Here is a 27,670-nt window from a genome sequence, read left to right on the forward strand (position 1 = left end):
GAGAGAGAGAGAGAGAGAGAGAGAGAGAGAGAGAGAGAGAGAGAGAGGGGGGGGGGGGAGAGAAGGAAGGAGCGTGGGAAGCCGAGAGATCCCGGGAATGAGAGAGAAAGAGGGAAAGAGAATGGAGCAGGAAGAGGAAACCGGCTTTAGCGAACCACCCCAAAATGGGTTATTCCACGTTTGTATGCGTGCATGTATGTGCGTATATGTACTTTGTGCACGACCAACCCCCCCCCCCCCCCGCTTTCGACAGCGCACCAGCAAACCGCTCGTATTTCCTATTTCGTGCGACGTACGATACGCGCATGTACCGGGTGTCCTGACGGTTCGACAGAAGGAGATATCGATGAATATCGTCCGTCTCTTTGGAGAAATTGGTAGAAACTTTTCGGGAAAATGTTCTCTCAGCAAAACCATCCAGGCTTGATTTAGATTCGAGCGATTTACAAGACGTTGTTATTGGAAGTTTATAGAGAAAGCGAGAGAGAGAGAGATAAAAATTTTCCAAATTCGAGAACGAGAGAAAAATTAAGAAGGAATAGAAAGCTGATTTGACTGGATTTAGAATAGCATTTCCATTTGAATGTTGATTGAATGGAGATAAATATTTGATTCTCATTTTTTGGTGAAAGAATTCTTAAATAGAGAACACGTGGAGGAGCTTTGTATGAAATTTTCGTAGAAAAAAATCACATTTTATATTCGAAATTTGCACAGTTCTGTTCGTGGAAAGCTCGCGCGGAAATTCCGAAGGCCGAACCTTTCGTAATGTGCAATACGCAAATGTTCGCGGACATGATATAACTTTTATCGTGGCATGTGCATGAGTACTTTGATTTTATCGCAAGCTTCTATAAGTGGAGTCGGAATAATCATTGAGACACTTCCCCACTATGACGGCTTTACATATTTATTTTCGTGACAAACAGACATCAAAGTAAGGCAAATCTAAAGAAAAATTTATTAATTTAAATAATTTTAATAAAAATTTACAATACAATTATATAATTCTGTACTTGGAGAGAAAGAATGAATTTTCTTTTTTAGTTGATGAGAACAGAATAATAACTCTGTATAACTTTAATTCGTCACAGCCACGGCACCTAATCGAATCAATTTGCTTGTGACAATGCGATAATTGCTATTATCCGAAGTTATTTAGTATCTGTCGGCGTTACATTAGTTAATTAGCGCGAAAAATCACCTAGAAAGCTTTTATCGCATGCTACGTTACCCGACGTAACATTTCGATGCGAGATCCAATTTCGTTGGACATAAATCGTCTTTCTCACATAATTCAAAGCAAAACCCCAGCGATAGTTTCGACGTAATAGCAAGGGCTGATGTCCTTGATTTCGTCATCCGTTACCTTCGTCCTGGCAGTCAGTCTCTCGTGCCACGTTCCCTCGACCTCTGCTTAATCGATTATCACTTTAGTGCGGTTCGCGGATAGATCTCGCTCGTCCGGAATGATTAAACTCGCTCGACTTAACGTAGGCCATGTGATTTTGCCTTGCTTGCGTCCACCAATCGAGTAGAATATTTCTATCGAGCGAACTTACGTTCCAAAATCTATATATCCATTTTATATTTTCATTAAACTACCTGATATTACATACCTTATAATATTTATGAATTGATCAAGTAAATTTTTAAATGCAAATCTAATATTCGATTGTTCTCGAGTCCGTTGTTAAATTGAAAATTAACAATTGTTAATTAACAATTGTTTGACCGTCGAATAATTTTTGACGCAGTCTCGACCATCTCGGACATTCCATTTTAATTCTGTGGAGCTCTAATTTCAAAGGGGAAAGTTACTTACTTAGCTTATTTATCGTTCATCGCTGGGAAAGGTCCCGCGTCACTCGACTCGCCCGCGCCGCCGCGCCGTGCTGGCTTCGCGCAAATCGTCGGCATCTGTCCGCGACCGGGATCTGCGAAAGCGAATTCGCCGTCGCGCGTCGCGGTGATGGTACCCTTTAGCGATCGCCGGAGACGATACGCGTTTGCCTCGCGTCGCGAGGGAAAGTGAGCGCGGACTCTCTCGTCGTCCTCATCTCCGTCGTCGGTCGTCGCGTCGCGGTCTGAAAAAAGGTCCAACTGACTTTCTAACGTCGGCCTGATCCGTGACATACCGTTTTATCGGTCACCAAAAACTTTGGGTAAGTTTCGCGGGACCATCGTGTCGTGATTGCCAAAACGCGTAACGCTCGATAATTCGCGCAGAATAATTTACGAGTGGGAAATAAATTTTTGCGAAACCACAAACCGCGATTCCCATTGCACTTATCCCTTCGCTTCGGTAGACCGCACAAGTCTATTTTTAACCGAACGAGAGCCAGGTTCGATCGATCGTTAACGTCGATTTGATTCAAAAGAGATTTGCTCGAGGCATTCATAATGCGCTAAAAAGAGAATGTCTCTCGGTGGAGGAAATTTAAACGTGAGAAACGTCACGTTGAAATTTTCAGTATGTGGGGCGTTTCACGGCGACGCGATTTATTTCGCGCGATTGAAAAACACACAAAAAGGAAGATTTCTCCTTAAACAAAGCCAGATAATCGAGCGCGGCTACTCGTATTTGGGTTATCATAGACGGTGCCGAGGCTTTCTAGCTTTCTATGCTTATGCCAAGGATGTCCACATTACGAAGGATCCCCCACGCACATTTAGCTTCGCGCATTAGTCAGGCCATTATGCGAGACGCGCGACATGCCGGAGTCCTCCACCTCTTTCATCTGTCTTGGCCATTTAACCCTTTTCGCGTTGATTATATTTTACGATCTCTCGCTCGTCGTAAGCTGTTTTTACGCGTGCACTGAGCTCACCGGAGGCTCACACGGTAAGATTTTCTTGCGTCGCGCGCGCGCGCGCGCGCGCGCGGAGTAACATTATCGTCGCTTTATCTTTTTCCACTTGATAACTTAATTTCTACAGCCTTGGCTCCGAAAGTGCGGAGCGATCAATCGCGGCAAAGTAAACACGAGGCAGCTTTCCGAGCCAAAAGTCGATTAAAACGTGCGATAAATCAAATTTAACAAATGGTTTCAATTTCATATATCTTTTACGCGAATATTAAATATAAAAATTACGTACGGAGGGACGGCTGTCACGCAGGAATTTATCCATTTGTTAAACGCGCGGTTTCGTACTCGCGGCCAAAGTTTTATGCCTTCGCACATGCAATTTTGTAGGATTATTAACGGGCTAAAATTAATTACCTAAAAAATACGTCGTAAAATCGTTTAATTTTACGGCCCCTGCGATAGGTGCGTGTGTCACGCGTCCAGTTAATTTTATATCGCTAAAATGCTTCACCGTATTTCACGGGTATATCGCTCGAGAATGGCTAGAAACTTACGAGTTTTCGCGTTCACTCGCGCACGTGTAGCGATGCTTTCGGTCGAGCGCTATAAATATTTGGATCAAAAATTGCATCGTCGTCCCCCCTTTCGCGACGGCGAGGTCATCGCAAATCGATCGCGCGCTCGAACACGCGTCTACTCTTTTTTTTTTATACCACTCGTCCGCCGCGATGGCGAAACAGTATTTTTGCTTCGCGGATTTATTGTCGATAGGCTTTTAAATGATTTTGGAGGCCGAAACCTCGCCCCGAACACGATTTTCTAACATAAAATCCTAAAAAATGCTTCGATGTTATGTCTTTCTACTGGATCTCCTTATATAACACGATAAACAATCATACTGTTGTATTCTTCTTCAACTCTGTTCTTTAACCCGTTAAGTCTTTAACCCAGATCCCTTTTTAAGTCTCGTACGAGATAATTTAAATTCATCGTGTAATATCTTTATAGCCGAGAAGACATGTGCATCATCACTAACTGTCCTAGAATATAATGAAACAATTTGTGCTCGCTGCCATTATTAAATAATAAAAAGATACGCATGAAGGTTTCAAGTTTGGAACGTGTACAAATAATCTTTCTCGAGATATTCAAATTAAAAAATTCGGAAGTAATAAAATACGCGGAAGAGGTCTTGTTCAGCAAGAGGAGCGACGTGCTTAGGAATCTTTTCTGTAACCTCGCGAATATTATAGTCGCGTATTTAACGCGGTGACGAAAGAATGATCTCGACGAAGATCATCCAGGATCAAGATTCGCGACGCTCTCTAAAATTTATAGGACTCGGCGGCGAAATACGATCCCTGACGCCTCACTCGTCCGCGTCGTCGTATCCGTCTTAATCGTCACGGGTGACAGTAAAACGCTTGTCGGACGTCCTCGTCCAGCGAGTGATGTCACAAAGAAGACGCTGTGTGTTACACCACCGACGGGGATTTGACGGAGCCGGGAGCTCCGACGACGCCGCGCGCCGCGCCAACGGGAGTAGGGGGGAAACGACGCGGACTCTCTCGCGCGCGCAGCGGAGCAGCGTAACCTCGAAAACGGAGGCGTGCCCGTACCGCCGCGCCGTCGTGCCGTCGTCGGAGAGGGGCCGGCACGTTACACATATTTGAGGTCAGGAGATATAAATAAATGCTAATATCAACAGGCACTGGGGCCAGTTTGATATCCGAAGCCTCGTTTCGGTCGACTTGCGCGCAGCTGGCCTCTTCCCCTCGGAGATCCGTCTAGGATTCCCCGGCGGATTTCGACAATGCACCGCGCCGGCACGCTCTTTGCCTCGTTTACCCTCTTAATCAGGGGCTTCGGTCGAGATCGCGGAGCGCAATTAGTCGCGCGCGATCATTATGACCCCATTACATTCTTATCACGTCGCAGCCGACAAATTAGTACACTCGATAATTGTATATGGTCTTTAAGTTAACATGAATAATTGGTTTTTACCTTGCCGGATTGATTGCTAAATGAGGAATTTTACACTTGTAACTTTGGTTTGCTCGACACTTCTCTTTGCGTATTTTGCGTATTCATTTCAAGACGATTGGATCATTATAATAGTACGCTCACGTATGCACGCGCACATATATGCTATACTGATTAAGAGTTAAATGGACGGGTTTTAAAAGCGACTGATAAATGCAGGAATTTTGCTGACAAAACTTTTTCATGCAAAATAAAACTCGATAAGTTACACAAAAATTATGTAACTGGCAAGCTTGATAGTTAAGGTTGAGATAACTCTCTGATGCTCTTTGACTCTTTGAAAAGCAAACACGAATTTAAATGTACATCGGTCTGTTATACTTTTTTAATGAAATCTTAAAAATTTTATCATGTCAATTTCCGTTTCGTAATGGGAACAAAATTATTCATAAAGAATCAGATTGTTGCGGTTCTGCAGCAGTGAGATACAATTGGTGATTCGCACGCCTTATCGCGCATTCTTATCGCGCGATCTATTTCTTCGGAGATCAAAACGCTTGCCGCTATGCAATCAGTGTTCTAATAGCTGCAAAGAACATCTAACAGTATCGCTTGGTTTCGCCCGAATGCACTAAGAGCGGATTTGTCTCAAAACAGCAATAAATATGATATACCCTGTTAAAAACAATTCACAGTGTCAAATTATACTCAATTTAAGTCATTTTTAACCATTCGCCACTGCTCCTACTCAATGTCGTTAATTTAACTGTTTAAATGTTAATTTAACTAAACCAATGGAGTTAAAATATTTGTTTTGTGTTAATAAATTTTGATACACATGGTAGTTAAAAATAACAAAATGTTATTTAGCTCGAGGTATTGGTTTAAATTTCATCCTTTAATATTTAACAGTGTATGAAGATAAATGTAAAACATTATTACAAATTAAAATAATTATATCAATATCATATAAAGTGATATATTAATTATGTCTAATTAAAGTAGTTAAATCGATGCGATATTGCATGATATAAAACAAAAACAATTATACATTCTCTCTCTCTCTCTCTCTCTCTCTCTCGATTCTTTTAACACAATTTTGTTTAATAATGAGCACGCGTATATGCACACAACAAACATTAATTTACTCATTTTCTCTTTATGCATGTCACTTAATTGCAACTTATCTCATTTCAAAACATTGTTCGAGTGCTGAGTACGTAATGTGTCTTGCGCTTGAGGCGATAGTGTCCCAAGGCTTCTAATAAATAGCGATTCATTAAGAAACTCTCATCTGATAGATTCTTGATGAAGTTTGAAAATGATTTCTGGCCGACTCGTCCTTAATACACGCGCAGGGCCCCGATCAAAGTAGACCATCGTTAAAAGGCTGTTTATTAGCTCGTCCACCTAGATTACGTATCGATTCAGATAGCTATCTCAGCACTTCGCGATGGCTCAGATATTCCGCGTCCATGGCGCGTGTCCGCTAATCCGTAGGAAGGATGCATCGGGAGGCCGGCCGGGCCCCACATGACCACTCGCCGGGCGAATTACGTACGCGAGCGTATGTATGTATGTATGTATATATAACGACTTATCTACGTAACCTACTCCACTTGCACTACACCGTCCGTCCACGGGAATGCGCTTCCTCGTTACACACAAACGCACCCACACGCCGTCCTATCGATCGCTCACGTTACCTGGATACGGGGATTGCCTGGATACACTTTATCATCTCCTTTCAGTTTCGCCTTTCGTTGTCGGTAAACCGTTGGCGAGAGATAACGCCCCCGCTATTTATCAGCGACTCGCTCTCGCGCGCGAGTCTCAGCCGAGCGTAAGCTATGCCGAGCGATCGGAAACGGGTTGATTTTAAATTCTTGTCTTCATCTATCGGCAAGAGATATCGATAAATTTACTACTTGAATGTTAGTCGAATGAATCGAATTTAATTTAAGTAAGTTAAATGGCTTTACATATCGCAATTGCTTACCGACTCACTCGGCTGTTTACGAGAATGTTGGCAAATACGGTCACAAATTACTGCTGAGTCCACCTCGATAGAGACACGAGGGATACGTGTGTGGAAATTGATATACCCGGGTTTTAATAAGTTCAGCATCTGACGCAGTATAAATTGCCCAAGGAATGTTCTCCACAGACGGAGATTATGACATACATTGCAGAAACGCGCACGTATCGCGCGTACACGTGCCGCGATAGCATTCCTTCCTGGAACGAAGCACGATCGCAGCCAACGTGATCCCCTTCGCCGAACGTGGTTCCGCGTGAAAATCACGTTATCCGGAAATAACCCGCTCGCGTCGGCATTCGGAATTATAGTTTTATAATTTTCATGACCTGTCCTGGAGTTATTCGCGGACCCGTTTCGGACGAGTCGTCATTAACTTTTGTATCCCGCCGTAAACAACGACACACGGACACGTGCTGTACGAGAGGAAGGCCTTGTTCGCGCGCACGCGGCTGGCACCGGCCGATCGTTTCGGTCGATCCGCCATGCCGCCGCGGCTCCGTCCCTGACCTAAGCCACGCGCCTTTTATTCCGCCAGTCCAGGAATTCCAGTTCGCGACACCGAGATGTCAATCTCGCTCGCGTCTCGCAGGAGGATCCGCCCGTCAATCCACGCGCGAGAACATCTTCGCTAACTGCGCGCCGATTTGAATAATGCGACGCTTCGCATTCAAGTCCGGTGGCATATCCCGTAGCTTCTGAGTTAACTCGTCCATGAAACGTCATAAATTTCACGAACGCCGTCAATGTTATCATCCCGTTCTCTCCTTAAAGATAGCAGATCGCGTTTATTAATGAAACGCGCGCTCTTCTTCCCTCAGCGAATTTTTGTTTATAAAATCCAAGGTCGAGAGAAGCGGCCATTATGATCTCATTGGTTGTGTCATCTTACGTCAATTCTTCTTTTTGTCACGCCGCGATTCTTTTTATCATTGCCAATAACGTAATTATTTATACATTCATATCTGTAAACATATTTGCATAACGGGAACAAGGTTCGTTGCCGATAAAACCGACGTTTTAGGTAGCACGGAAAAATTTGACTTTTTAGGAAAATCCTCAAGGATTTAAGTCGACGAGGTTTACATTTCAATTTCGCCGTAAGTTTAGCCTGCAACCTGCAAATCACTCGTGTCGACGCAAACCGCTATCGCGAGGCGGGATCGTCCGAGGTGCGAATATTGCGAACTATTTTCGCGCCGGAATTCCGCGGGACGGGATTGATACGCGTAACCGTTTCGAGGAACGGTTCTCATCGTAGGCGCGTTGGAACACGCGGCTAATTTTTCGGCCGCGAGTGCGACACGGCGCGTCGGATCGGCGCTCCGCTGGCCTGGTTCCGTTGTTAAACTGCCCTCGAGATATAGAAACTGTTAATCTGTTAACCTACCTGCCTATAATAACACGCCCGCGATCTCCATAGTGTGAGTGGTATCGAGCGACCTAGACGTCCGCCCTGCATGACGATCCTGACGACCCGAACTGTGTTGCACCGGCCAACGAGATTTCGCTCATGCTCGCGGAATATACTTGTGCGCTTACACGCGTGTGCGTGCAGTTTTACGCCGATTTTACGACGGTCGCGAGTGTAAAACATCGTGCGTCTCCGCAGCAACAAGATAAAACGCTTTTATCGCCGGCAGAAGCCGGTTAAGAAAGATCGCCGGTTGGTTCTCCTACGATCTACGATTATTCTTCTCGCGATCTATCTAAGAAATTCCAATCTACTTTATGTCTTTTGTAAAATTGCGACACGACCTTTTACGAACAGGCGACGTAACCGCGTTTAATTACAAACTGTCCTTGACCAACTGCCAATCTTCCCTCCGCTTATCATAAATATATATGTAATGAATGCGAGGTTGTTCTTTTTCCCAGTGGGAGAAAAAAATGTATCTGAAAATTGAACCTCTGTGACGGAGTAGAAAATGCGGTCGATTTAGATTTTTAGAATCCAATTTTCCCGAGATTATTAATTTTCCCATGTTAATTAAATGCGACTACTGACAGTCATATCGCAATCGTTGATTACACATAATCCCGCTGAAATACATGGCCGCGTTACACTTCGAAGTCACAACGGCTACAGCCGTATCGGTCGAGCGAAATGTGCCACTCGCCGCGCGGGAGAAGAACCGACGACGAGGTCAATCTATGCGCATAGATTGTCGCGTCGGCGATTCCCTTCCTCGCTAGATCATCGTCGCGATAATAGACAACGGACGCTCGATCGGGGATCTCGTTCCTGCCGGAACGGGAACGGGCCGATCGGCGGTGGCGACGGCGACGGCGACGGCGAGGGAACGTCCGTTCGTCCATCCGCTCGTAGTGGGGCGCTATCTTCCGTCGTTTTTCCTCCCACTAAGTGAGACATTGCTCTCTATAGAACGAGAACGCAGGTGACGGGTCACCGGCAGGCTATTTACCTACTTTAACCCTGCCTACCTCGCGCCTACCTACTTCGCCCCCTCCCCCTCTTCCCCTCTTTCCTTCCTTTCCCCCGATAATAAACGCTGACACATTATCTTCTATCTGTGATTTTTGGAGGGCCGATTGATTCGCGTCGGTTTACGTATCTAATACGCGGCACAGATTCTCCGCGTAACTGGGAGATCATACGAGGCGGACAGTCATCGCGAGCCACCGCTCTGCTAACCAAGATTACGAAATTGCCCCGGATTTACGGCTGCGGCGTAAGTCGCAGCTTTTTACCGGCTAATATAATATATTTTTCTTATTGTATTTTAATCCAACAAATGAAAAAAAATTGATAACTTTTTAATGAAGTGAGAACGCACGCAACGACGATAGAAATTAATTGCTGGTAGTAGAATGGTTACCAATTTACGACGCGCTTCGCGGAGTCCTATGTGTACTCCGGGTAATGCGTATTTAATGCACTTAATGTACTAGGTAATACACACTTAAACTAATAATGCATTTAAGTAACGTAAGTACCACTTTAGCCGATAACGGTGACGATGTTTCCTTCCTCACGATGGAAGTGCGACGAACTGGCACTTCCATCATGCGTGATCCTTAACATGGTTGCATAAATCCAACCGTGTCGAACCGCGGGCTTACGTATACGGGGCATGTGTATTCGCGTCCCGAGTCACGGAGTCCGTCGATCCTTCTCGTCAGATAAAGTCTCAATTTTTCTTTATTCAGGCCGCGAAAGCGGGTCACAGTTCTCGAACGACGTCTTAGACAAAGCGGTCCTAAGTACTGTAACATTTAGCGCCTAACGGTATCGCTAAGGGTCTTACGTTTTAGCTACGCTAAAAGCGTAGTACCGAACTACCGAAACGTGAATCGCGTCATACAAGTCTGCGATAGATTCGCTGCAACATGCGGTTCGTTATAACAAAGATGAAAGAAACGTCGCTAGAAGAGTCCTAGAAATGTGTCGCGGTTTTCAAAATTCGGCAATCGGTGCCGCAAACGGTCAGTTTTTCTCTCCATTATTGCCGCCATCTCCCGCTCGCGTTACGTTCGAATCCTCTTTAGCGTCATGCACGAGAGCGTGGAATTAATCGGCCGTAGATCGGGGATGGGCGCGTTCGCGAGATTTCTCGCTCGCTAGCGCTTCGAATTGGCGCGATGATCACAGCTTTGACCGGCTTCGGCGCGAAACGGATGAAATATCGACTAAATATAACCGTGGCCAGAAACCGGTGGAAAAGAGGGGCAGGCTACACGGTGGGAGCCTCTGCGTCCCGAATGTAGGACATCGCCGTCTCGTCTTCGAGAAGATACATGAAGAGCCGAGCGTGAGGGGGGGGGGCGATTCCCCTTCGCGATCGAGCGTGGGTCGAGGCAAGGGTTGCTACATCGGGATTAAGTATCAATCTATCAACGGCGTCGATATCCAAAGAATATGCTTTTCTGCTTCGTTCTTGATGTCGAAGAGACACATGTTGGTAATATCGATACCGTTACTGTTCTGAAATTAATAGTCTCGTGGAGATTTCTAAGATTCCAACACGAAATATTTATACGGGAAACGAACTAAAATGGAAATGAGATTAGAGTATATTGTTCAAATGAAAATCAATGTGTTGAATTAAAGATTATTTAATTAAAGAAAGAAAGGATTAAAGAAAGAAAGGTATATTTCGGTTGGAAGCAGGATGAGATTGAGAAACCAATGTTTTCCGAGTATCGATTACACTTCAATATCCACGCTATATCAAGCGTCAAGATTGTTATTTCTATATTCCTAGTTACGACACCGCGGGCGTCGAATCAACCGCGAGAAAGTAATTCCCAGCGTTAGAGACGTTATGCGGACGCGTTACGTCGACGTAAGTCCGCACGCTCGCGAGGAATCGCAATGTTCTCTCTCTCTCCCCTATCGAGGCTCTTGCCGATTCCCGTACCGTCCGCGTCGTGGTCGCGCGGCGTTCCTGTTTCGCCGTATTCTACTTAGAGCCACGACGCTTTGGCCCCTGCTTTCACTTCGGCGAACACTTTCGCCGCTTCGACGTCGCGTCGCGAAAAATCACGCCGCGCTGATTCGCAAGGGACACACTCCACATTCGGATGAGAGATTGCCGGAGGAAACGAGGACAGGACTCGCTGATTCCTCTCCAAGTACTAATAAAATTACGTAAAGGGATAGATACGACGAGCCAGGACCGATGCTCGCGTTGTGACACTTGCGGCGTGTGATACGCTTCTTAAAAGACCGCTCTCGATCGTAATTAGAGAAAATAGCGGAGCTACAGGGAGAGGGCCGATCAGTCCGGGAGGTTTATCCCGTCGTCGCGAGTGTGCGTCTCGAAAAGCCAGCCGTGAGTTCGAAAACTAGTTCAATTAGAGAAAACCGCGGAAAAGGAGATATCTCTGGCGGCGCATCGAGGTATGAGGGTTTCGGGGGCAAGCCGCCGTCTCGCCGGCCCGTAAAACAGCGTAAAAGACCTCTCGTTCGCCCGTGACTTCCACCGCAGCGATCGGCACATCTCCCTTTTCGACGTCGAACCATCGATAAATGTATTCCCCCCGAGCTATTTAATATTCCACACTTAATCGCTTGAATTTTAACGTCTATAATTTCTCGCGCGGAACTATGATTAATTTCAAACGATCGACGTTGCTTCATAATTCAGAGGTAGAGGAATATACGTGTACCTTATACGCAGAGCGCGTGTGTGGACGAACGAAAGGGCAGTGGCTTGGAATATTACCTTAGAAAGCTATTCTTTCTCTATACAATACAATAATATTTCTTTCTTCTTGAATAGTGGAGTTTTCTGGCTTGGCGACGTACGTATATAGTTTACGTTTTGTATACCAATACCTGTACCTGTACCTGTACTCACTTCCTTATACTTTCTTCCTGCTGTTTTCGTATAACAAAAAAGTCACGCCATACATTTTCCCTCCAAGACGATATATTTATCCAGGTTTCGTCAGATACAGATCGTTCTAGTCGTTTCGCTCGCCCGCTCGTGAAGGAGACGCGGCATCGTCTTCGGACGCAGGAGGAAGACGCTCTTGTTTGTGAGCGCCGAAAAAAGGTCTTCGAAGCGCGACGGACTGCGGTTTCGGTGGAAGCCGAGTACAAACCGCCGAGTCGGACGTGCCGAGGCTGTGACCGCGTTTCACGCTGAGCTAAGTGGCACGCGCCTGCCTGCCTGCTTGCCTGCTTGCTTGTTCGTTTTCTTGCTGCTTGCTGCTTGCTGTTTCCCTCTCGCTCTCTTCCACTCCTTCTACAGACTGTTCATCCACACGTCACACACGCGTCTCGTGTTCTCCACCCTGCCCGGTATCACGCGCCACCACCATCAAACCGAATCGACCTCCGCGTCTTCGTTCGGTCTTTCTTTGTTCGGTCGCCTCCTGCTCCTCCTACTCCTCCTTCTCCTCCTCCTCGCTTCGTCTCGTCCAGCACATGGGTATAATCTTCTTCACTTTCTCCCTTCACGCAAGTCCCGGAAGTCCTAACGCGTAACCCTCAACCGTCTCGATCGCTAAATCTGAGTCACTTAATGTACGGCGGGCGCGGAGTTTTAATTTACAGTAACATATGGTAACGTTTCGTGAAATTAATCGAGTATTTCGAAATTTTGAATGAATTAAAACCTATATATTACTTTATAAATGTGACACTTATTCTTCTGTAATACGCAAGGTTTGTACACATTTTATATACACGGAATAAAAATGATATTAATTAATAGCATTAGTTAACAGCAGTTTAATTGAAAGTAGTCTAATCTTGTTAATTCAGTAATAGTATTAATGAAACAACTACGTCATGCTCTTGTTTTAATAAAATGTTATTTGTATCATTAATATTGTTATTGGAGTAACAAGATTATTTTTAATTATTATAGACTGTTGTTAACTAATGCTGTTAATCATTTTTCCGTGTGTCTTTTCTCTCTCCTTTTCATTACATTAAGAAGCTTTATGGAAATTTTAAAATACTTTATCAATTCTGTAATTAACCATGCAGCTAATTCTATTTTTCATTATCTACTATTTCTTTCTCTCTTCTCTCATATAAGAAAGACAGTGACGCATAAGATCATAAAGATACAAACATATACGGTGATTTTAATGTGATATGCATGAGAAACACTTTATTTATTCGCTAAAGGCATGAAAACCGGGGCTTTTTAACACGCGAGTCCGACGATTTTCACTGGCACGTCTTGCGAATATTTTCATGAATAGCAAGCGCGGTGGAAAAATCAGGCGAAGGAAGAATTGCTTCTGCCTCGGCGAACGCGGAGAGATGAGCAGAGCTTTCCGATATTCGAGGAGGCGTGCATTCTGATACGGGTTCCTACTTCGATATGTCAAGGACTCGCGATTAACGCCCGGCGTCGTCGGTAACTGTCTCTTTAGAAACCCGCTGTGTGTGAACAAACGGCGATACGGTATCTTATTTCTAGCGAGAGGTATTCAACGACGGGGCTTTTCGACGACGGTTACTTCCATTATGAAGCCGTATCGAGAGCGTCCGTTTTTTGTCGGTTTCCCCTGTCGAAAGATAAGCGACTTCCTGTCCTGTAACCTCGTTACATCATTACACCGCGCGAAACGTCGTTTCGTTAAAGAGAAGTAGTCGCTGCTTTGTGATTTTCAAACACTTTTGTAACAGGACTTGAAGCTCAATTGACTTGAATTTTCGAGAGCAAGGCTCCATTGTCTATTCACCTTACAACTCCGGACACGGCCTCGATAGATCTGCTAAAAATCGGCTTGAGATTCGGTCGGAGGAGGTTCCCGAGATATTACTCGGCGATTTCGCGACTTCGTACATTATATTCGCGCCTACAGTCGGCCTCCTATATACGATCTGCATATCAGCGTTTTTCGAGGCTGCAACGCGACCTATTGGCACAATCTATCTCCTCCGCGATGTGAAACGGCGTTAGATCGGATTCGGACGAGCGCGCTTAGAAAGTCAATGTGCCAACGGGTGTAATCCTATATCGCCGACATGGTTTGGGTTAATCGCCATTGCCGTTCCAACGCAAGTAGGCGACCGTAACTAACCAGCCGAGCGAGCGAACTAGGCGAAATTAGAATGTTTGCTCGACTCAACGCCGGCTTCCAATATCGTATACACATACGAGTGCGCGAAACTCGATCGCCGCCGCGCCGGTCGATTCCGAGATGCGGGAAATCGCGGGAGGTCGCAAACGCCCGACCACCGAGAGAGCCACAGAGGCAGGCCTGCTGATTCATTCCTGTTCGAATCCTCGATTACATCGAGAGATCAGAGTTTGAATCGGTCGTGTCAATTTCGCGAGCGATTACGGACAACGATCATCGCTATTCAAAGAAATTCGCGTGTCGAGAACGGATAGAATTGCGAGTGACGTTAATCATTATTAAACGTGCCTCTAACGTGTAAGAATACATTTTTTTTTTCTTCACCTCGCGATGGGCAGGACGTACAAACGGTTTCACTTTTGGGTCACCTTCGCGTAAGTACACTCGGATTTCACCACTTCGCCCGACAGCTTCGGGTCCTTTCGCTCTTTCGAAACTTTTGATATTTCTCGGCCGCCGTATGTGTTACAAGCCGCGCGGGATTAGCCGTCGTCGTCCTTTGCTCCGGCGCGATCTTAGCTTTGGATGATTTATTTGAGTTTAAATAACGCGGGAGGTCACATCCGTCCTTTGTATGGAAAGCGATAATTTGGGGGGGGGGGGGAGGGACGCATGGCGAAATAAGACCGTCCAAACGATATGCCCGCCTCGGCCGGACCGGAGACGTGAATTTATTTTTTCAGCTTGGCCCTGGAGCGTACATTTACAAATATACAGCCGAAAGTTCTATACGCCAGTCGCTTTCCCAGAGATATCTCGCTTAACCTCGGTGCTTCATTACGAAACTAGTTGTTAACGTAATAGTAACCGAGCATCGCCGGCTGAAGTCGAAGTCGAGGGGCCATTAATAAGCGTTACAGCAACTGTAATCTTCCATTAAAGGACAGCGATAACTTCGTTTTAATACAAACTCTCTTACATCTTATTTACATAATGTACAAATACTCGAAGAAAATCTTAGGAAAACTGTCTCTGCACTGTTAAATTTATAGTGTCAAATTATATTCAATTTAAGTCTTTATTTTTAACCATTTTTTATAGATCGTCACTGCTTTTACTCAATAAGTCGTTAATTTAACTAAAACAATGTTAATTTAACTAAATCATTGAAGTTAAAATAATAAACGTTGACATACATATAGGTGGTTAAAAATAACAAAATGTTATTTAACTTAAAGTACTTTGATTTAAATTTCTTTCTTTAATATTTAGCAGTGTGTCTCGTGCTGTTTAATTGACTGCTAATATGCCTACTTTTAATACACCTTTCCTTTTAAAATAATAAAACGTCTTCAGATACATGTTTGAGAAACTTAAACCGATCGGAAATTATCGCGCGATGGTCGTCGTGTGCCCTCTTGGTTCCCGAGGAGTCCGAGAAGTCGGTATCCTTGCGACCACGAGCGATTAACTTTAAGAACTCTCGCGATGGTAGCCAGCGCGCGTGTGCAACACAAAAGGCTCGTTGTGACGAGACGGGACTTCGTCTCGGTCCACTTATCGCGGCTCCAAGTCGCAAGTACGTTCTACTTGCAATTCGGAGCGCGCGTAAAAGTACATGCACCCTATGCGAGCGAAAAACCGGTACTTTCAATCTGTAATCGTTATCGCGAGTGTCCACAATAAATCGGCGACTAATGAAACGAACATTCACCGATTCTCCCCGGAGTGCGCGAGTGACGTTACGCGTTACGCGTTGCTACAATCTCGGATTAAACGTAATCCATCACAGATAATTCAACATAATGTTACATTCGAGAGACGGATATTAATGGTATATTTATTGAAATATAATCAATCTTGGGCAGAGGCGCGTCAACAAAAGCGGGTCTTCTCTCCGCTACGAGGAGGGGATCTCGCCTCTAATAATTTTCTCACACAGGAATAATTACGCACGTGCACGAGTGGCCTATTTAATTCAATGAAGCGAGCCATTGACGGACCTATTCAACCACGCGACAACGGCGAGGTCACGTTAACACAACAGAGACCGTGGCCGCACACAAACGCACGCCCGAAGAGCAAAGTGCCCTCCCACGCGAGGTGGACATATTGGAAACCACGAGCTGGAGTCAGCAGCGATTGATGTCTGGCCGACTTCTATGCTAAACCGACCGAGCGTTCGCTGCAATCATAAATCCTAGTAATAGGAGTCCCGAAGTCGACGTAATTTCGTCTTTATGTTAATCCATAAACTCAGACAAGTCCTTGATTTCGTCTCGAAATCTTCCTGATTATTTAAATTATCAAATGACCTCAATTATTATAATACTCTTTGTATATGTGAGGGCTTGTGCCGTCGCAATAAGTGGATTGCGTATTTTCTTTTTTTGGCTTACGCCGAAGTTTATTTTGACTTATACAGAAATGTCGATCTTTGCTGTTGAACGTAACATGACAAAACTAAAACCTAAGAAGAACGAGGGAAGAGAACAGTAGACGACGAGAGCACTAACAACAATTTCGCAAACTAACTAAAGAGGTATACGCATGAGTCGACGGGAGCGCCCTCGTATATAGTGAATAAGAATGGGCGCGAAAGTAAATTAAACTAAAGAGTGGAAACGCAATTAGCGTGAACACTCTTTTTATAGCTAGACTTAAGGATGGACTGTCAAATGTCACGATGACGCACAATTACGTCTTGACGTTGCGTACCCACAAGTCGAATACACGCGTTTCGGTTGATCGTTCCATGTTATAACTTCCCGACGCGAGAGAGAAGGCGTATGTTTGTGATCTAGGCTAACCGCGCCGGTTATGTCGTAAGTGGGAGCGTAACCCCGTCGTGTCGCCGTGAAGCGCCCTGGTACCATCGCCGTCATCTCGGGTGTCGTACCGCGCGTGGCCACGAGCACGAGAACACGCGAGTATTCACGCGCGTGCGTGCGCGAGCACACCAACGTCGAGGCACAGAATCCGCAAAACAGATTCGCGAAACACGCCCGCCGCGTCTGCGTGGGCATACAGGGTGTAAAAAGATGTTTGGCCGACGTTTCTTGTCCGATCTGGTCTTTGAGTGGCGAGAATTTGTTTCGAGGCTGTTGCGCGTCTCGCAAATTTCGAAATTGAGCCTTAAATTAAATATCCGTCGAAAGAGAGAAGGGAAAAATGATACTTCGTTACCCAAAGCCGGACCCAGATCAGGCGAGTGCGAATAATTAAGTTGGAATCTTAAATAAACTTCTGATTCAATTTGCGAATTCTCGTACTTTTTATCGGTCGCTCCGTATATATCATCGAGGCGAGTTCGCGAGATCTCTTGGAGACCTCGTCGTGCAACCTACCTACCTACATAAACACGATGCTCCGCTTTGCTTTCCGTTCTCCTTACGAGCACCGTATCGCACCTTCACGAAGAGGAGGTGATGGAGGAGGAGAAGGAGGAAGAGATGCAGACTCTTAAAAAAGCTTCACATAACGCAACACAATTTCTTTACAACGCGATGGCCGTTTTCTACGCGTATCAACGTGGTCGTAGGTCAAGGCTGATATATCGAATCGCTCAAACTCTCATTTATTTAACGTCGTTATCGCGGACGGATCTTTTCTCCGAAGCAGAGCGCGAAATGAAACGAAAGCTACGAGCAAGAAACAAATATCTCTCACTTAACTCTTTAAGATATTTTATTCGACAGTCAACATTTAATGTTACTCACGCTAAATATTATTTATAAATTTAAGTATTCTATTCTCTACTTAAAATGTAAACATACGTTCCATAAGGAGAGAAAGAGAGAGAGCACGTATGGCCCACATTTTTATATTAATATGGAGCATTTTACGGCGCCACGTACACTCGTCCCGAGAATCCGACGCCACGATCGCACACTCGCGAGAGAAACGGTACGCTCCAGAAGATCTCGCGTTACTTTCGCGTGTTTATGCGGGTCTCGAGTGGATGCTCTTAAGAGCGAAGCCTAAGTGTCCGCGAGAAGCGAACGTGTCAACCGTATGCGGCCACGCGCGGCATAAACAAATTATCCACCTCACGCTCATCACCGCCGGGCGATCTCGTGATTTATGAATCAATATTTTACGTTAATGCGGCAAGTATACCCTGCGCGTGACCAGTTAGCGGCGTAATGGAACGTCATCATTAATCGCCCGACGACAATATTGACCCGCCGAGTCGCGCGCATAATTATTGTGATTAATGCGATTTTCGTCCCATTCGTGCCCCCGGATTTTCTCCCCGCGATTAATGGACTGGGTCGACAGTCTATTTCCTTCTCTCTTCCCGCCCACCTCTTCCTCCTTCCCCCCTGCCCCTCCGTTTCCTCCTCCTTCGCCTGCTGTGCACCTCCTGCTTCCCTTCTTGCAGAGAGGAGAATGCAACCACGCGGAAACCACGCGCCTTTCGTTATGCGCGCGTTCGATCGGTCGGCCGTGCATGTGTGGGCGCAATTTCAATGCGCCCGTATATACCTCCGCACACAATGCACTCGTAACGAAGTCGTTTGGCCGCTCGTTATCTCCTAAAACTTTTCTGCTAGCGCGAAAAGAGCCTTAGGAACGAGCGCCGTTTACACGCCGTTGATCATAGGCGGCTCTTAACTGTGGCGTACTTATACGCTTCGGTTTCTTGTAATTTATGTTTTTGAGTAGTAACATAATTATGCAACGCGTGAGTGATTTATCCAATGATATTCTGATATATAATTTCTCGAGAGAATTGATATATCTCCCTGCGTTTATGGCTCCAATGTAAATATATTTTTTTTCCTACGACTGAACTTTGTATCACAGTATCGCACAAGTTGGTGTATTTTTTTATTTTTTATGTTTATCTGATTTCTCAACAGAAGCGTGCTCATTCTGTACTAGTAAAAAAAAAGAGGACTATCGAAAGAACTTGGTAGCCAAAGTTCAGTCCTCGAACGTGCCATCTTGCATAACGTTACAGCACACGGCGTTTATTATCACCTTTGTTCGCTTCGCTTCGCGAAGGCTGCGGATTTAAAACACATTCCGCGATTTACATTCGTTAACCTTTTGGACAAACTCGAAAGTAATTTGGGCAAAACTCAGCGCAACATTTGCGTTTGTCGCGCGTTAAACTTTTTAGTATTCCGATATGCGACGAGCGACACGTCGGCCAACTCCAGTAGCGCGATTCTGTAACTCGTTATGCAGTATCGTTATCGTTATGTTGTCGTTGCGCAGGTATACTACATGGTAAAAAAAAGCTGCGCAACGACAATATAACGATAACGATACTGCATAACGAGTTACAGAATCGCGCTACAGACCCTTTAAATCCGATTCCAGTTTTGCGCCCTTTTCTTTTAGCGCGCCCAAAATCCACATTCGGTTCCATGGATAATGTCCGCGTTTTTTCTTAATAGATCTCGCGCATAGCTGGATCACCTCGCCTACGATCTACGGGAGCGTGGATTGCGCACGCTGGGCGCGCTTGGTCCTCGAGCGGCGGATAATGTTGCGGCATGGCACACGGGGAGTGAAAGCGACACGGTGAACCCGCTTACGAGGTTACTCCATGTACTTTTACTCCGAACCGAGCCGTATTATAATGGCTACTTTACCCGGCAGTCCCTGGCATAGTTATCACCAGAAATATCGCGTTGGAAAGCCTGCGCGCGCGCAAAAGCCTGCCCGCTCGCGCGCGCTACCCACTCGCTCGCTCTCGAGAACTTCTCTCCTCCGTGAAACTTCTAAATCGTACGTTTTCCCTCCCTGCGCGTGAAATCGGACTCTTGAGAATGGTTCGACGTAGAAAACTCATTTCGTCGGATGACTTTTCTGACCTTAATAAAAAAAACATTCGGAAAGTGCCTGATACCTGGCTCCCTTGGGTCGCCTTTGTCCGCTTAAAACTGGAAGGAAAGACATTGGAGTTGTATTTTTGAATGCCCGTAACGTTCGTCGATTGTCTAACCATGTTTAGAGTCTAGCCATTTAAATCTCACTTTAGAAACATATCTCTGGCATTTTTAGCACGTCAATAAATCACTTTTTTATAGTTTTTTAAATCTTTCTTGTTTTGTATTTTTCAAGATTTTATAATAAATATCTTCAACTGTTTTGAACGTAGAAGGTCATTGTTAATCGAACGATGAAAAAGATCATGAAAAAAGTTTTTACGAAGGACTAAGAATTAACACGAAACGCAATGCTATTGCTAAGTAGATTCCCGGAATAGAGGGCTGTTACTAAAATTAGATTCGGGGTTGAAGACGTAGCGGGGTTTAAACTTTAAACTCGCGTTTGCATGGCTGGCTTCGGAATCGATTTTCATTATCGTTCCATCGATGCTTGGGAAGCGGAGGAGCTTTCTCTCCTGGACAAAGCGGACGCCATATGTCGCCCTGGACAATGAAACGAGTGGAAACGAGAATCGTCGAAGGGCGCGCGTAGGGCCCCTCGGCCCCTCGGAGACGCGTCGCGATTCTTTTGGCCGTCCGGCGATAGGGGAACCTCTCTGGATTTCCGCCCTCGCTGTCGTTCTATCCCGCCGACACGAAGGGCGACGAACCCCATCTCGTTCTTCCCCGCTTTGAGAATTTTCATATGCATAGAATCCTCTTTTTAACCGCTTGGTTTAAAAGTTAAATGATTAAAGCTTTTTGCTTGGCTAATATGGAAAGGCCTCGTAAGTTTCAAAATCACAGAAATCTCTTTCTCTCGGATCCCCAATCTGCGTCAGAGGGATTAATCCCGCTTCGGAGACCGCAAACGAGCGCGATGCAATCGACGAGAATTAATGCGCGTTCGTCGTCGATATCGCGAGCTCCTCGGCAGAAGTTTCCTGGGTAATCGCCTTTGCCGCTTCGCTCCACTTTCGTGGAAAAGCCGCGAAACGAGGTATCGCGATGCGGTATTTGGGAGTTTGTCGATTTCGGTACCTACTACTCTCGCAGCTGCCGTTTGCCGTTCTCTTCAATCACCGCCATCGGTTCTGCCTCGCAGGCGTCCACACACCCGGGCGTTTTGTGGTAAAGATGAGAATGGGTGGGGAAGCTCCCTCGTCCTTGTCTTTTACACCATCATCATCATCATCATCATCATTCGCCACTGTGTACCACCCGCGGAGACACAGGAGATCCTAAATGCAGCCTAAGCGAATCGGGGATAAATACGACGTTGCACTGAGAAAAAAATTTTTAGATCCAAGAAAATATTTCTTTGAATAGTTACTAATAACATATTTACTTAATATAATACACATATTTATTTAGAATTAGATATTTTTACTTAATTTCAGTAAAGATATATAATTATAAATAAATATGTGATTATATTAAGTAAATATGTTATTAGTACTATTCAAAGAAATATTTTCTTGTATCTAAAAAATTTTTTTCTCAGTGTGGGATCCCGAACTCCCGCCGCTCTTAATGAATGGTTCTTTCCGAAATGTTGAGGGAAGCGAGATGCGCGATGTCGTTCGGATTACTCGCATGGGGATAACATGCAGCGTGGAAAAAAAACATCTCGTTTGCGCATCGAGAAAATTAAGAAATGTTAACTTTACAAACGCGAAACAATTCATTACAAACTTGGATGTTACATTTTTCGGAATTATTTGTACACGTTTGAATTATTTTATTTGTATTCGATACTCGGCTGCGGGATTAGCTGGATGTCAGTCGATTCGTAATCTAGGAAAATTCGTTTACGGGGGGAGGGGGTCACGAATCAGTTCAGTCCTTTCCCCTTCGAAGGGAAGCAACGATAAGGGATCATCGTATCGTCGTGAGGAATCTTTCATCGTGGCGCCATGCAGATTATTCGCCCGCGGATGACAGATCGAGCAGTTTAATACTGATTTAATCGACACCGACGCGACTCCTGTAATCGAGAGACGATTTATAGCAAACCAGTTTGACTACTCTTACTCGGCCTTACACGCTCCTCTCTTTAACCACCGATGCCGATGTTAACGACGCGCGTTTTCGGTGTAACGACGATACGATCGATGTAACACCGTTACAAATTTGCTCGGCCGAACGCTCGCCTCGCGCGAAAACATGACCTGCCGCCGGATCAATGTAACTGACATTGTGATGTAACACCAGTGGATTCCGTTAGGTTCTCTCGGATTAAACCGTCGAAAGAATTCAATGACCAGGACATGTGAAGTGTAATCAGAAATATAAAGATAAAATAAGTAATAAATGCAAAACGAGGCAGCATAGAAAGAGACGAGAGTGAAACCTATCAAGATAAAAACAATAAATATTTTATAAGAATCTTAAGGCGACCGGCTAGAAAAATAGATGCTATAAATAGATTTCTCTATGCAATAACGGCATTGTATATGGATACTTTCTTATTATAGATCAGATCGTATTTGTTTTTTGTTTATAGTTCGTTCTTATATTCTGGTATGTCTCGCACGTTCTTATCTCGTGCTCCTTCTTGTGTCACGACTCTAACGTCAAAAGTTCCCTAATCGATATTTATCTAATCAATCGTTGATGGCACCTGGTCGACCTAGTGGTACAGTTAGACGAGTGGGAGTGGGTATTAAACTACGCGGCTACGAGAGAGGATCGAGGTTAACGATAAGTTCTCTCTCCCGTCGCGGACGGATGAACTTCCTCCTAAGGGAAGAGAGAATCGACGTGACGTTCGAGAGTGGATTATCGATCTGAATGACATCTGGAGAAAATGTGCTCGCGGTGGTGCCCTACGTGATTTATGAGCCCAAATCCCGCCCGCAAAGGGAAATAGAAGAATAAGGAACGAACGTATTTCACGCCAAAGTGGCCGTAGTTGAAAATTTTCTCGGCGAAGTTCTGTTCTATGGAAGAAAACGGATCAGAAAAGAAGTCATTCCGATAGATATCCATCGTTCTAATGATTAATTATTTGTTTCTGGCTTATCGGGTAAAGTTTTCGAGCTTTCATTTGACGAACAACGTAACGTACCGCGGCACCAGCGGGCATTCATTACTCACCGTCTTCTCTTAATCGCATTAGGGTGATACGTTCCCCGGGGAGCCGAGCAAAGTCTGGCGCGAATTGTTTCCACAAAATTGCGACATGACATCGTTTCGCCGCCGCTAATTTACCGAGGAGTTATGCTAGCCGCCGCGCTTTAACTTCCCCCCGACTCGCCGCGCTCCTCTCTCGGCACCGACCCACTTTTCCCGTTATCGTAGCACAACTATCGTCGTCGAATTGCCGATAAAAGTTGGCCCGCGCGCGTCTGTCAAAAGGTTGTTAAAGGCGTCGCGCTTTTCTTTGTGCCTGTCACGCCTCGTGACAGAACGCTGCGTTACACATGGGACGCATGTGGAACCACATAGTGCCCTCAAAATGGTTCTGCATACGGAGGGTCCCTCGAGTGTCACACGAGTATCACACGCTTCTCTTTATCCCCCGTTTAATTTTAAGCAAGCTTTAATACGATGAAGTATTTCGAATGTTTAAACATCTCTGATCACATGAAAAAAGATCTGCACATAATTCATCCAATGTCGAATTTTTATTTATGAAAGAGAGAGAAAAATGAGTCTTAAGGAGATAAATCATTTTTTTGATTGTGAGCTTATACCGGTCGCGATCTCCAGAAGAATTCAGAATTCACTCGCAGTGCACGGCGAACGTGCGGTGAGAAAATCAGATCCTGGACCCCAGGTAAAAACACGTACAGCAAGGGGTGGCGGGCAAGCGCGAAGAAAGCCATATATCGTGCATGTCGTTGAAAGAGCTCGACGGAGGAGGATCTCCTCCTCGTGTGTATAATGGAGGCTCGAAAAACGAGGCGAAGCGAGGTGAAGAGAGCTGACCTACTGTGGCAAGTGGCTCAGGGCCGTCGCTGTCCAAATCGACCCCCGATCGCCCCCCACTGGGCATTCTCTCTCCATCCGGTACCACGCGGTAGTATTCAGGTCTGTCCATCTCTTTCTCTTTCTCTTCCTCTCACGGACGCGATGCCCTCGCAGCCACTTTGTCCTCCTCCTTCATCTCCTTCGTTGACCTCCCGTTTCTTTTCCCTTTACCCTTTTCTATAGCGATCAGGATTCTCTTTAACGTTCGCCGATCAACTAAATGGATCGTAACGCCGAAGCCCGAACGATAATGCCCATGGTCTATCGTGACGTCGCGTCGCCTCGCGCGATAATAGCTAATAGCACACCGATTTTAGAGCGATTAGAGGCGAGCGGCCTGTGTGAGCGCGAGGGTGAAAGCTTCGATAATTGGGAATAGTGTAGACCCGAGACCACGGAAAGATCGAGTTAATACACGGCGGTTCCCTACCCGAGAGTGCTTTCTAACCGATTCCTTGGCTACCTCAGTCGTCCGAATAGAGTCTTCGCTCGAGAGATACGGCATTGCAAATGAGCGGCGCGTGTTATTTGCTCGCTTTAATTTCCGCTTCCGTCTAACCATTCCGATTGTGTGCACGATTGAGTGCGTGGAAGAAGTAACCGCTTCTATCTCGAATGTGAGAAAATTAATTCTCAACCTACATCCCGCTGTGTAGCCAATTGTAATCTCATTCTTCTCCTCGAAATTACGATTTAATTTGTATATTCTAGTATTTATTGTATTATATGTAAGAGGTTACGTAATTTAATTTATATATCTCATTATTGTAATAATATATATTTAATTTATATATTATCACGACGCACGAAAGTTTCGAAAGAACTTTTTACTTATCTGGAATTATCGAATTGGATCCGCGATACGCGGAACTAAACGCGGTTCGTTTGGCCTAATAGGGTATACGGCATGTATCGTTTGTGTTAGCGAGGTCTGATATCCTCGACGGGATTCGTGACCGGCTTGCGCCTTTTTGCGCTCGGTCGACGTGAACGCCCACCCGAGGAGGAAAGTGAATCACAGCGGCTGCCGTCGAGTGAAAATCATCTAGTGAAAATGTGAAGGCCGGGTAGAGTGGCGATTTGAAAGTTCTGCCGTAGCTTCCAGCTACAAGTCGATTTTCACTCTGCCGTCGCCGTCGTGGATATACCCTCGTGAAACGCTCGGCAAAAGGTCGACTATTGCGGATTATTGTACGATCCTAGGCACCGATTTTACGTACACACGTGCAAGCGCAACTAACGCGCCGACCAGTGCAGCGAATCACTCCGACAAGCAATGCACGTCGATCCTCTTACATATTTCGTTAAAAATATATAGAAGTATACCCGCGTATTTTCCGTTTATTATGTCTTGGAAAATCGATATTTAGACTTATATTTATATTACAAATTACATATATAATATATTTGAAGAGCGACATCGCCACACCGTCAATATTTCTTTACAAAATCTACGTATTGTATTTAATTTACTGATTTTACTCTTTGATTTTTGATTTTAGGTATCCTTCGTGTGCACTTTTTGAATGATATCGTCAAGGTGAAGCGAACTATGCCAACGAGTAAGTAGACGCATGTCTTTTAACAAATGCAGATTGTCTTAGCTTTACCTTATCGTTTCCATACGGAATGACGACATCCCGCTTCTTCCTTTTCGTCCTCATCGTCTCGCCGAGTCAAGAGGAATCGACGCGATCTTGAACATTGATATTCAGCAGACTGTCTCAATCGCATCCTTTAATTAGCATATGCTTTAATCTTTAGATTACCGAACGATAAAACGGTCCATTTGCATATCAAGAAACGCAATGTTACTTTTATAACGAAATGAATAATAGATTCACTCATTAGCAACTAATAAATCATTGTTAACGTTTAAAAATTATTAAATATTACAAATTACGATATCAGCAATAAGTATCAAAATTAATGAAATTAAAGAGGTTTCTAAAACAAAAATTAAAATTGAATTTTTATCGGGAATGCTTTAGACTTGGATGTAATTTTTCCTCGGCGTTGTTTACGTCAAGCCTCATTGTAAGTGAGACATCTCTTGTCGGTTTATCCGCCGACGCCTCTTCCGCATGCTTTATCGCAATTCCGCGTGCAAATCCGTCGCATTATTTCTTTATCGGGACGTTCATTCCTACGTGATGAGCTGCGAATGCTTTACGGGCTGTGTAGCGCGAGCGAGACGGTGCGACAGCGAGGACAAAGAAGAAGAAGAAGCGGCAATTTGTACCGTTGCACGTAGACAACGATATTTCGCAGCTATTGTGAATACATTCGAACGTGACATCATTCGTCCTCGCGGTTACATAAAGATATCGGCGTCATTAGTCGCTAACATCGATAATCCTTACGTGATTTCTTTACCGTGCGCACGCATTTAACGCTCCTGTGTAATCGCATCGTACCGACATTTAAGGACTAATGGCTGCACAAGCGGTCGTTGCTGATGACCAGATTAAAGGAAAAAAAAAGGAAGATATCCGTAAGCATTGTGTCTCGGAAACGCCGAGAACCGGATTGCCGTCGAGGCCACGGTAATTTTTCAATTGCACCGGTCTGGCTTTATTTCACAATGTAATTTAATTCGTATATCTTATAACAACTTAACAACTCTCTCTTATAATTTTATACGTACTGAACCTCGTGCTCCTGCGAGTTGATACTTTTAGCCTTTAATTCATTTCGAGCAAACTTTGATAAGATTTGGTTTCAAGCCTATTACGTCGAGGGCGTCCCCCAATTATCGCTTAAACAATACTTTAATAACATAATATAACGTGATAATAACATAGGCGATATTCCGAAAATTTTTTAATTACAGTAGAAAATCTTAATATGTTGAGATCATAATAATTTTTACAAAATATTTATACAAATTATGATAAAACACACACATACACACAGTAAGTATTAAAATTAACGAAATTATTTCTGTTTGTAAGACTAAAATCAAAATTGAATTTTTATTGGGAAATTACATTTAAAATTACATCAAAGTCTGAAGCATTCTCGATAAAAATTCAAGCAATTTACCAATTTGCTGTTAGCTGTTAGGAATGCACATCACTAATATCAGTCGATGGCATACATACTATACGTAAGAAACAGAAGAGACAAAATCAGCTGAGCAATAAAAGTAGTATTATATGAGCCGTAAAAATCGATGATAGATCGGTGTAAGTGCAGTTACGCACTTAAGCCGAACTCGTTGGTCTTCGATCACCTATATACTTTTATCATACTAGAGTTTCCATTATCAACTAATTCGCGAGATGTCGCTATTGAAATTTTAGCATTGTAAGATTGTATATCCCCCTAAAGCTGACAAAAATATATTTAGTCGAAACACGAGAGTTTCGTAAGGCTCACGAAACTCGCTCGACGTCGCGGGATATTCCAGATCGACCACTGGCATGACCGTGCTCGATCGCGTCAGCGTCGTTCTCGTTGTCAAG

The 27,670-nt window shown here is 44.6% G+C and overlaps 1 protein-coding gene and 1 long non-coding RNA gene across 3 annotated transcripts in view; one reads left to right on the plus strand and one right to left on the minus strand.

Annotated features, from left to right (window-relative positions):
• Positions 1-27,670, plus strand: part of Orc2 (origin recognition complex subunit 2) — a 63,470-nt gene that overhangs the window by 8,690 nt on the left and 27,110 nt on the right. The window contains exon 11 of the transcript XR_011721704.1: positions 25,706-25,765. The gene's annotated coding sequence lies outside the window, so the exon portion shown is untranslated. The remainder of the gene's footprint in view (positions 1-25,705; positions 25,766-27,670) is intronic.
• On the minus strand, positions 897-3,682 carry LOC139784863 (uncharacterized). Of its 2 annotated transcripts, XR_011721706.1 has the most exons (3): positions 3,225-3,682; positions 1,826-2,087; positions 897-1,572 (listed from the first exon to the last, which is right to left on the minus strand). It is a non-coding gene; the product is annotated as an uncharacterized lncRNA (long non-coding RNA). The 2 variants fall into 2 exon arrangements; XR_011721705.1 differs by lacking the exon at positions 3,225-3,682 and having other exon boundaries at positions 1,826-3,181.

The sequence above is a fragment of the Temnothorax nylanderi genome, unplaced genomic scaffold (assembly GCF_030848795.1).
Source record: "Temnothorax nylanderi isolate EJ_2023f unplaced genomic scaffold, tnyl_v1.0 TNYL_tig0692_pilon, whole genome shotgun sequence".
Lineage (NCBI taxonomy): Eukaryota > Metazoa > Arthropoda > Insecta > Hymenoptera > Formicidae > Temnothorax > Temnothorax nylanderi.